This window comes from Lithobates pipiens, unplaced genomic scaffold, assembly GCF_037356315.1.
Source record: "Lithobates pipiens isolate NorthernLeopardFrog02 unplaced genomic scaffold, aLitPip1_a1.2 Scaffold_8, whole genome shotgun sequence".
NCBI lineage: Eukaryota > Metazoa > Chordata > Amphibia > Anura > Ranidae > Lithobates > Lithobates pipiens.
In genome coordinates this window covers 250,086,731-250,098,928 of record NW_027507903.1, presented here as the reverse complement: position 1 = coordinate 250,098,928, position 12,198 = coordinate 250,086,731, and positions in this window count along the sequence as shown.

Here is a 12,198-nt window from a genome sequence, read left to right as displayed (position 1 = left end):
CAATAAATAATAAAAAAGTCAAACATAAATAAATAAGTAAATAAATACATTCAATTGCTCTAGGGTTTAGTTCTGATGCTCATGTGCCCATAACAGTTTGCAGCTAAGCAGCCCTTTACGCAAAAACAAACAAACCTGCAATGTAAATTTTTTCTGCTTTTGACACATCAACTTCAATGTCAACATATTAAATTTCTGCCTAATATATCCCACCAACTTCCAGATGCCATTGTACTGAGATAATCAATGTTATTCACTTAAACTGTCAGTGGTCATAAAAAGTTAAGGCTGATCAGTGAAAACTTTTTTATAGCTTATTGTATTTGGGATAGAACTGCTCCTAGCCCCAGGTTCTTTGCACCGGTGCAAAGACATAAATGCTGTCTGAAATTGGCATAAAGCAGTACAGGTACAGAAAACATAATTTTATTCTTTACCTCCTAAACAGCCTCTTATTGTTTGTCCCCCATTATGTGTTATTGTTTTCTCTAAGTTCTTGGATAGGGGAAACTATCCTTGTAAACCCGCTTATGAATCTTCATTAATTGCCCATTAAGACAAGGAAGGCTCATATCTCCTGCAAAGTTCTAGGGACTTCCTTTGTCAAATTCTTCAATTTTATTTTTATTTGGCCTCACCCCTTTCTGGGTGATCTCATGTCCCAAATACTCAAAAAGTTTTCAACAGATGACATTTCATGGTTCCTACTTTAATCTATGATTTCTAATCTCATGAACACTGTCCCTGAGTAGCAAGGGTGTTCTTGAAACGAAAAGAAGATTGATTATTACTGATAACTAAATGTTAAAAATGTAAGTCATCTACACAATACTTCATAGCATATTTAGGCTGGGTTCACGTATGTGTGAATTGGATGTGGGTTTCTCGGCATCCAATTTGCATAATATACGTATGTGAATGACTTTTAATAGTCACACAGGTGCAGGCCAGCCTCGGAGCGGATTGTGAAAGGGTCCTGTGCGTGTTTGGGTCTGTTTCAGGTGTGAATTCAGGCAAAAATTCGGACCTGAACCGATGAACAGGTGCGCACCGGACCACAGGCATGAACCCACAGCTGCACATATGTGAACCCAGCCTTAAAGTTGGCAGGTGTGTTCATAAATGTTTTTTTGTGGTTCATAGACTTCTGTAGAACCACATCAAAATTGCATCTACATGCATTTTTGTGTGCGATTTGTGGCTAATTTCTGCTGTTAGAACCAGGGATGAGACATCGGCTGTTAAGGAGCTGGCACCTGCAGCCATCCTAACAACCATGCTGACAGCAGCATGTAAACAAAAGAGCCCCGATCCAACCCAGACCTTTCAGGTCTAGAATAGATTTTGAGGGGGACCCTCGGAAAAAAATGGCAAGGGTTCCTTAAAAATCAGACATTTATCTGAGCATACAGCCTTGTAGTTAAGGAAAGGAGGGGGGGACACCTTCCCCCTCCTAACCCATACCAGGCCACTTTTCTAAGCAACAACAAAGCCTGGGGAATGGCCAGGAAAAACCCGAGCCCACTTACCAACCAGATCGCAGACAACCAAATTAACCTGTCTAACAGTATTTGTTAAAAACAGGGGTTTGGTCCGCATGCATTTGCAAACGTATGCGTAAGACACAGAGTCTCATCACGGCACCCTGGTATCTGTGGTCCTAACGTTAAACTATGAGTGTCCCCACAGTGGAGTCACATGCATTCTGATGGATAGATGAGGGCAGGTGGACTGAAGGGGAGCCCACCCCTTCTTAAAAGTACAGGAGCACACCAAACACCCATCATGTAGCACAATGGCTGCAAAGGTGTTGGTGCATTGCTGGACCAATACAAACACCAATGTGATATGAAAAACAAAAACTCGCCAATGCCCCCATCTACAGCTGGCTATAGCAGTAAGTGGCATTGGAAGGCTGAAACAGGTAACAACAAAGCCTGGGGAATGCCCAGGAAAAATCAAAGGCTACTTACCAACCACCTTTAAGAAGGGGTAGGCTCCCTTTCAGTCCACCTGCCCTCATCTATCCATCAGAATGCATGTGCCTCCACTGTGGGGACACTCATAGTTTAGCATTAGGACCACAGATACCAGGGTGCCGTGACGAAGCTCTGTGGCTTACCCATACGTTTGCAAATGCGTGTGGACTAAGCCCCTATTTTTAACGCATACTGTTAGACAGGTTCATTCGGTTGTCTGCGAGCTGGTTGGCAAGTAGGCTTGGGTTTTTCCTGGGCGCTTTTCTAAGCACCCTTCCCCACAACCATCAGGCCATCAACAGGTACGGGGTAGCTTTTCGCAATCTCCCCAGATCAATACCCCCCCCCCCCCCTCGTGTGAATGAGTGAACTCATTCAACAAAAGAATGTCAAAAGTAAATAAAAAAAGCACAATATGGTTTTTGACAAGTCCTTCATAAAAATAAATAAATATGTCCCCTGATGTAAATCAATCCTCAATCATGATGAACGCTGGCTGCCAACCTTCATAAAAAAAACTCTGCCGCCTTCCGAACACGTTGCTTGACAGTGCCCCCCCCCCCAAAGTAAACAAGTGGGCATAGTCATCCATGTCATATCATAGGATGGGGTCTCAGAGAGATATCCTAGGGGCTAGGTCATCCAGTGACATCACTGGGTGACAACACCCCTTTGTTTACTTAGTAGCCAGGGGGAAGTGGTGCTGTCATTTAGCAAGTGTCAAGTGACTGGAGCGGTTGTCTTTGACAGGTTTTTTTTGTGCATTTGTGGGCCAATGTTCATAGTTACATTTTTTTTTATTAGGGACTTTTATAAACAGTCTGTGTTTATATTTACTTTTGATTTTTTTTTGTGTACCCCATACTCATTCACATGGGTGGGGAGCTGGGATCTTCTTAAAGGGAGCTTTTAGATTCTGATAACCTCCCCCCGGCCAATGTTGTGGGTAAGAGGCCCTTGCACTCATCAACATGGGTACAAGGTGTTTTGCCAGGGGAAAATTCCCCCACCCCCATGTTGAGGGCATGTGGCCTGGTATATTGTTCAGGAGGACGAGGGCTTGCTCATCCCCTCCCCGTTCCTGGCTGCATGCTCAGATAAGGGTCTGGGGTATGGATTTTGGGGTGACCTCCCTGCCTTTTTATTATTTTGTGGGGTCTCCTTCAAAAACCAAGACCAAAGGGCCTGGTATGGATGGGGGAGCACATGTCCTTTAATTTTTTATGTCAACTCTTTTGCTTAAATTCTGCTGTCAGTGGGAATTTCCCACCAACAGCAGGGATGGCTGTTGATGTTTCCTCCCCAGATCCGAGAAAAGTAAATAACAGTACAGTGCAACCATCTGGTTTATTTAAATGTAAACCAAAAATGAATCAAAAAGACTGGCATACACTGCTATCACTAATCGAAGGCAGTTAGTTAACAATTCCTTATTGCAATCTATTATGTGTTTGCTCACCTTGGAGAGTATTGCAATGGTCAGATCCCTTCCTTTATAGTGAATCACCATTTTTGTTTAAAAAAAAAAAAAAAAAAATCAACTCTAGTGAACTATTTACACATTACAAGGTTATAAGTAATTTGACAAAGATTTTTGCAGCTTCATAGTGTTTTCTTTTCTTAAAGGAGTTGTAAATGCAGAAGTTTTTTTTTTATCTTATTGCATTTTATGCATTAAGATAAAAAGCGTTCTGTGTGCAGCAGTCCCCCCCCCCCCCTCCAGCACCCCTAACACTTACCTGAGCCTCACCTCTGTCCAACAATGTCCACTAGTCTTTCGGCCATCCAAGACTCTCCCTCCTGATTGGCTGAGAAACAGCAGCGGTACCATTGGCTCCCGTGGTTGTCAAAGTCAGATAGCCAATCAGGAGAGAGAGGAGGAGTGGGGCCAAACCGCAACTCTGTGTCCGAATGGACACATGGAGCTGCAGCTCGACTTGGGTGCCCCCAGTGAGCTGCTTGCTGTGAGGGCACATGGCAGGAGGAAGAGGAGGATCAGGGCTGCTCTGTGCAAATCCACTGCAACAGGGCAGGTAAGTATAACATGTTTGTTATTTAAAAAAAATAAAAAAGACTTTACAAGATATTGCAATTAGACTTACTGTATGTTTTCTCAAACTGTTTTCTGAATGGGAGATTCTACCATCTTTATAGATTAGCAATCTGGATGGTGCAATCTAACGCTGGCCATACATTATACCATTTTCTTATTCAATTTCCTTTAGATTAACCTTTAACTATGTAGTGCAAGCACCTACCTGATTGTACACAAATTGAAAGAGTTTAGATTTGACCTCATATTATATGGTTTTGGTAAATCTAATGCAAAATTGTACAAGAAAATTGTATAATATATGGCCAGCCTTAGTGTTGTAATTAGAAAAGCTGCAGTGTCGGCATCCTTTAGAAGCAAACAAATTGGCCATTGCATGGTATGCTTGAAATTTCACTCGTATCTAAGTTCGGATTTCTGGGGAAAGCAATGAATTAATGACATAGACCAGGAAATGGGGTGTACATAACACTTGTCATACTGATGGGAAGCTACCTTTAAATTTGGCAATTTTAGAAATGATATACTTTCCAGATTGTAATGGAATGGCAGCGTTTAATAACTGTCTAATGCAGAAACTGAGTATGTTATATACTTCTTTGCGCAAATGTTGAGTTTTTCTTTAAGTGCCAAAACAGATAACTTTCTTTACTTTAAATATACAATATTGCTGGTTTTCTCTACATGGCATCCATCCAAATGTATTTGTGTTTTATGAAGAATATTTAATCTTAAATGTTATATCCCTATGGTACATTTAGGGGGGAAAAAAAACACACAGGATATTACTATGAATTATGATTCTTGGTTTTATATGGCAGATTATGTTTTTGTGGAAGTTGTAACAAACTTCAGAAAAATATGTTCACATCTTTTCATGTCAAAATACTTCAAATTAATGATGTGTGAATGACACTGTACAATATTTTACAGCATAAAATACTTTTCAAGACATAATAGTTGGCTTAAAAATTGAAGATGTTCTGCAAGGGAGCACTTACCAAACTTAGGTTCATGACAGCACTGCTTGGATGCTAGTGGTAATCAAAATCTTCCACTCCTTAAAAGCCTAAATGATGGGGTGGGGATGAACACATTACTCTCCAAAGCATTCCATTCTCTTCCAAAGTGGGAGGGGAAGGGGAAGCCAAACATGCACTTTGTCTAGGGTGCTGGAGCAATGTATGTAACTGTATGTGAGCAATACATTCTTTTTGTATTCCCTTGGATCACTTTCCAAGTTTTTATTTTCTTCTGAAGATAAAGTGGAAGACACATAACCGAAAGACTGAAAGTCACTAGTTTTCTTTGGCAGACATATGGTTTTCATGCTATGTATTAATTTGTGTTCCATGCAACCATTTCACCACGTTTAACTATGTATTAAGCATCTGTAGGATGCCTCATAAAATAAGACTCAGTTTTACTAACATTGCGTTAAATATTTTTTGGACGTTTTTAAAGTACATTTTAATGTGTTATATTTTTAAATATGGTAACCACTTAGTATGCAGAAGCTTATAAAGCCAATCCTTTCTGGAAAGGTGTGAACAATGCAGCACCACAAGCAGAGATGTTCTAATGACTAGGACTTGAGGTCTGCTATGCTCTTGGTCCGCCTATCTCCTACTTTATTAGCTTTTAGACAATCCCTGAAAACACTTCTCTTCAGAGAAGCCTACCACACCTAGCTGTATTTTTATTTTCTCCATCAGGTCATCCCCCACAGTTATTACCTTTTGTTTCAACTTGACCCTCCCTTCTAGATTGTAAGCTCTAACGAGCAGGGCCCTCTGATCCCTCCTGTATTGATTTGTATTGTAAGTGTACTGTCTGCCCTCATATTGTAAAGCGCTGCGCAAACTTTTGTCGCTATATAAATCCTGAAAAATAATAATAATAATAATAACTCAAAGAATTTGATGCATTGCACAGAGGCAATGGAATTGAATTTTTACTGCATGACTGGTAGTGAAAAGAAACACTGCAAGTATGGAGAGCATGTGACTCACTCCCCTCTCACCTATGTTACAGTGCTAGTGCTTGGCCGCTCAGGCAACCATCGCTATCACACTGGGGTTTGAAGAGAGTACTTACCCGTGTGTGAGCTTCAAGTCACAATCTGAAACTCACACAAGGGGAAGAAAAAGGCACAGCTGAAGCACATTTTTCACTTTGAGATACACCGCTCCTACAGCGTTGCAAAGATGCTGCTTGCAGGACTTTTTTTTACTGTCCTGCCAGCGCACCACTCCAGTGTGAAAGCACTAGGGCTTTCACACTGTAGAGATGGGGGTGGCACTTTACGGGTACTATTTTTAGCGCTGTAGCTCCTGTAAAATGCCTCAGTGTGAAAGTAGCCTTAATATAACCTGCCCAGCAAATCCTCCGCCCCCTCCCCATACAGCCTTAACAACATTGACTGTCCTGTGAATGCTTTTTACAAGATTTAAGTGCATCTGCAGAAATGCGTGTCCATTCAGCCAAAAGTGCATGTGTGAGATCAGTTTTGGTACTTTGCTCATGATAGGTATTCCATTTCCTTTCAAATGGCTTTAGTAGGATTGAGGCCAGGGCTTTGAAATGACCACTCAAGTCCCTCCACACCAAATTCAACAAACCATGTTTTAGGACCAGACTTTGTGCATAAGTATACGCCTAAATTCTCTTTATGCTGTAACATTGACAGTAACCTGTTTTTGTACTATAATGTCTATTATAAGTAACCTTCACTGCAAACACCGAAACTCAATTTGCAGGGTGTTCACGTACCTTTGGCCAATCAACCTGGAACAGACCTTCAGTCATAGAGCTGGAGGAAGTATCAATGATATATAACCATGGTGACATCACTGCACTTTTGTTCCATTAGTAATTTCATCCACAACTTCAAGTGGATGAATGACGCGGATCAAGTCACTCACAGCTGAGCAAATTTAAAATTTGACAGGATTATGCAGGGTGAACTGCACAAATCTAGAAAAGGGAGCAAGAGACCATGGTTTCTGTTACATCTTAAGACCCCTTTCACACTGCGAGCGCCGGCCATTAGCGCTAAAGTGCAGTGTGCTTTAGCGCTGTTTAAGCAGCACTTTTGCGCCACTTTTTGCCCGCTAGTGGGGTGCTTTTAAAAACGCCCGTGTTGAGGTGCTTCTGAAGTGCTTTGGAAGTGCTGCCCAGTCATTTCAATGGGCAGGGCGTTTTGGGAGTGCTGTATACAGCGCTCCCAAACTGCCCCAAAGATGCTGCTTGCGGGAATTTTCCTAACGTTCCATAAGCGAACCGCCCAGTGTGAAAAGACACTGAAATTAATGGGAGGCAGTTTTCAGGCGCTATTTAGAGGCTATTGCTAGCGCTAAAACACCTGAAAACTGCCTCAGTGTGAAAGGGGTCTAAATATAGGTGTAACGTGAAACATGGTCAAAAAGGTGGAATTATTTTTTAGGCTAATGATATACTTATAGTGCAAATGTGTCTATATCATAATAATACATATAAATATATAGTATCTCACAAAAGTGAGCACAGTGCTTACATTTTTGTAAATATTTTATTATATCTTTTCATGTGACGACACTGAAGAAATTATACTTTGCTACAATTTAAAGTAGTGAGTGTACAGCTTGTATAACAGTGTAAATTTGCTGTCCCTTCAAAATAACTCAACACACAACCATTAATGTCTAAACTGCTGGCAACAAAAGTGAGTACACTCCTAAGTGAAAATGTACAAAGGGCCCAAAGTGTCAATATTTTGTGTGGCCACCATTATTTTCCAGCACTGCCTTAACCCTCTTGGACATAGAGTTCACCAGAGCTTCACAGGTTGCCACTGGAGTCCTCTTGCACTCCTCCATGATAACATCATAGAGCTGGTAGATGTTAGAGAACCTGTGCTCCTCCACCTTCCATTTGAGGATGCCCAACAGATGCTCAATAGGGTTTAGGTCTTGAGACATGCTAGGCCAGTTCATTACCTTTATCTTCAGCTTCTTTAGCAAGGCAGTGGTCATCTTGGAGGTGTGTTTGGGGTCGTCATGTTGGAATGCTGCCCTGCAGCCCAGTCTCCAAAGGAAGGGGATCATGCTCTGCTTCATTATGTCACAGTACATGTTGGCATTCATAGTTTTGTCAATGAACTGTAGCTCCCCAGTGCCGGCAGCACTCATGCAGCCCCAGACCAGGACACTCCCACCACCATGCTTGACTGTAGGCAAGACACAATTGTCTTTGTACTCCTCACCTGGTTGCCGCCACACACACTTGAAACCATCCAAACCAAATCAGTTTATCTTGGTCTCATCAGACCACAGGTCATGGTTCCATATCATTAGTCTGCTTGTCTTCTGCAAACTGTATGCAGGTTTTCTTGTGCATCATCTTTAGAAGAAGTTTCCTTCTGGGATGACAGCCATACAGACCAATTTTATGCAGTGTGAGGCGTATGGTCTGAGCACTGACAGGCTGACCCCCCCCCCCACCCCTTCAACCTCTACAGCAATGCTGGCAGCACTTATAAGTCTACTTCCCAAAGACAACCTCTGGATATGAGCATGTGCACTTAACTTCTTTGGTTGACCATGGTAAGGCCTGTTTGGAGTGCAACCTGTCCTGTTAAACCGCTGTATGGTTTTGGCTACCATGCTGCAGCTGTTTCAGGGTCTTGGCAATCTTCTTATAGACTAGGCTTTCTTTATGTTGAGCAACAACTTTTTTTTTTAGCTCTTCAGAGAGTTCTTTGCCATGAGGTGCCATGTTGAACTTCCAGTGACCAGTGTGAGAGAGAGAGAGAGCGATAACACAAAATTAACACATGAGACCTTGAAACACTAATGCCGCGTACACACGATCGAATTGTATGACGTACTTAATCCGTCATACAATCCGACGGACAATCCGGCATACTTTCTCCCGAACGGACTTGGCCACACACGGATACACAAAAAGTCAGACGAAAGCTTGCGCGATGACGTACAGCACGTACGACGGGACTAGAAATAGGAAGTCCAAGACACAGCAAAGCACCCTTTGGGCTCCTGCTGACTTTGCGTTAGTGGAAGTTTGGTTAGAGACGATTCGCGCTTTTCAGACTTCAGCTTAATTCGTCCGTTTTCTGCGGCGCAGTCTGCCTGTGAGGTTTGTATCTGTCTTTCGGTACGCGTGGATCAGTTGGTACCTGTTTCGAATTGGAATATTAATCATAGGATGAGGATGAATAAAGACATTTGTGATAACTCTGTGTGAATATAAGCAGCAAAGCAACTTCACTTTTCTCGCATTATGAAGAAGAAAAGAATGTGCTATATTAAAAAATCACAAAATTAGCAGCATGACGAATATGCTAGCTTCAATACGAACACTAGTTTTACAAGACAGAGCGCTTCCGCCCTGTAAATCCTTTCTGGGCATGCGCCATTCTTAGTCCGTCGGACTAGCATACTGACGAACGTATTGTCCGCTGAAACCAAAGTACGACGGGAAGATTGGTGTGCAAACCGACCTTCTTAGTACTCCGGACTTCACGCTGAAAAAGTCCGCTGTAGCCCACACACGATCGAATTTTCCGGTGAAATGCGCTTCAACGGACTAAGTACGTCATACAATTCAATCATGTGTACGCGGCATTACTAGCCACATGACACCGGGGAGGAAAAATTGCTAATTTGGCCCAATTTGGACATTTTCACGTAGGGGTGTACTCACTCTTGTTGCCAGTGGTTTAGACATTCATGACTGTGTGTTGAGTCATTTTGAGGGGACAGCAATTTTACACTATTATACAACCTTTACATTCACTACTTTACATTGTAGCAAAGTGTAATTTCTTCAGTGTTGTCACATGAAAAGATATAATAAAATATTTACAAAAACGTGAGGGGAGTACTCACTTTTGTGAGATACTGTTTATAAACAACGCAATACACCTGCAATCACATATTGTAAATGTCTATGGAAAAAAAATGTCAAAAAGCACTTTCGTTCAAAAAAAGAGATAAGTTCAGTTTCTCTGTGCAAAAAATATACTGTGAAAATTTGTGATAAACAGTCCTTAATAGAGTAATAAAATAAAATAAGGGTCTTGCGAGCTATCACAGGGATACTACCAGTAAAATATCCAAACGTGTATATATATATATATACACAATGATATCACATAAATCTATAATTTTCAGCCACTGACACTGCTCACAGTTCCATATGTGCAAAATCATAACTGACCATATAGTGTCACGCTAAACAAACAATATCATTAACCCTCCAATATGACAAACTAGTACTTTTAAAGTGCGTAAAACTCATGGCATATATTACAATAAAGTGCTGCAGTGCTCAAAAATCCATATTAAACATGTGCAAATAACGCTTCATAGTGAGAGTCTATATTATATTGATGAAGATGCCCTCACCTCAGGGCATGTTAATGCACAGTTAAGTTTGGTCAATACACACCGACGAACCTCCTCTGGGTTCCTGTAGGGCTACCGTTCCATTTCAGAGGTCTCCACAGCTAGCATGAAGGCGTTGTGTCAACATTGGAAGAAGGAGAAGAGAAGAAGAAGCAGAAGGCGGGCTGGCGAGAGAGAGGGGCAACATCCCAGTAGGAAACGTCAAGGTGGCCATATTTCCTGACTTCTCGGCCGAAATACAGAAACGTCGACAGAGCTTTATGGAGGTCAAGCGCAGACTTCGTGACCATCACCTGAAGTATTCTATGCTCTTCCCTGCGCGCCTGAGGGTGGAACATGATGGCCGGGTGTTGTTTTTTGAGGACCCTCGCGAGGTCATCTCCTGGCTGGAACGTGGGCCTGCTCATGGCAGGGGCGACTGACCGCACTCTGGGTGTGCCACGTGGTGAGATCCTCTTGCCTCATGGTTCTGCCAATACTCGGCCTGTCCTCACTACTTCTGCCTCATTACCGCCTTGACCTATATCTCACCTTTGTGACTTCACCTCAGTATGTCTCATCAGCTAGGAGAGATAGGTGGAACCCTACACCTCTGCCAATCCCGCCACCGCAAATTCTCTTCTCTTCATTTGTTTGGATACTCGGAGTGGACTTCATTTACATTATTGCTCCCCGTATGAGAGCCTTTCTTCTTCTTTTTTACTACTCCTACATTTATCCATCACATAGAGCTGTGGAAGTGTGCTGGTCCTACAAGCTGCATGCATAGTGCGGCGAATTTACGCCCCACTAACCACTGGGAACCGCTATGTAGACGAACAAAGGAATTGTATTGTGCTGCCTATTCTTCAAACCAACTTGCAGGGGTGCTCAGTTAGACCCCATTCTTATTACCCTACATGGCGGCTGGTACAGAACCACTATGTGACCCAGTGGCTAAAACTGTTCCTCATCTACTCCTTTTACATGCAGTCTCCTTCTTTCCCAGATGGAAGTTCAGAGTTGTTTAGGGACTATGCCTGCACAAGTTGGGTTGGGTGCAAGGCGGGGGTTGTCCAACAGTTGTTTTAGCAATTTTTCATTGTGCACATTGTGCCCCCGGAACCGAGTATGGGAAGATGGGCATTGGCTGAAGAGGTGTCTCACAAGGTGGTCAACGCACCTCAGTTCTACTGCACATTGTATTTACCACTTGATCTCGAGTCGCAGCGATGCCTGGCTCCACTAATCCTTGGAAACCAGCCTTGCCAGAATGACAGAAGGAACTGGGACCTGGCACTGGCTCTTCTTCCCAACTTACATGGCTATGCGACTATTGACCACTCAGCAAGAATATGCCCGACCAGAGGCATTGGCTATACACAGGGGCTGCATTTTTGCGGCCTTTTTCTTTTTTTCTTCCCTTTTTTATCCTTCCTGTTTTTACACCTTTTTGTTGCTCTTTTTTCACGTTGTCTGGAGCTGGGACTCTGGGGTGGTAGTTCACAACTGTTGAGGGATGATACCCGCACATGTTGGGGTGGGTGCGGGGTGGGGAGGGGGAGGGGAATGTTTTACAGGTATTTACCCAAAATTTCAGTGCACAAGTGTTATTACAAGAGGAGATTGTAACAGGTACATGTCTTAACTGAGTACCCTTTCCATGTTTAGCTATATGGCAGGTTTTCATACTGCTCATGTTCTTGGTACTGCATGACCTAGCGGGTGATCCTCGGGAGTACATCCTAGTGAGGGGTTATTTTTCATATGCTATACGATG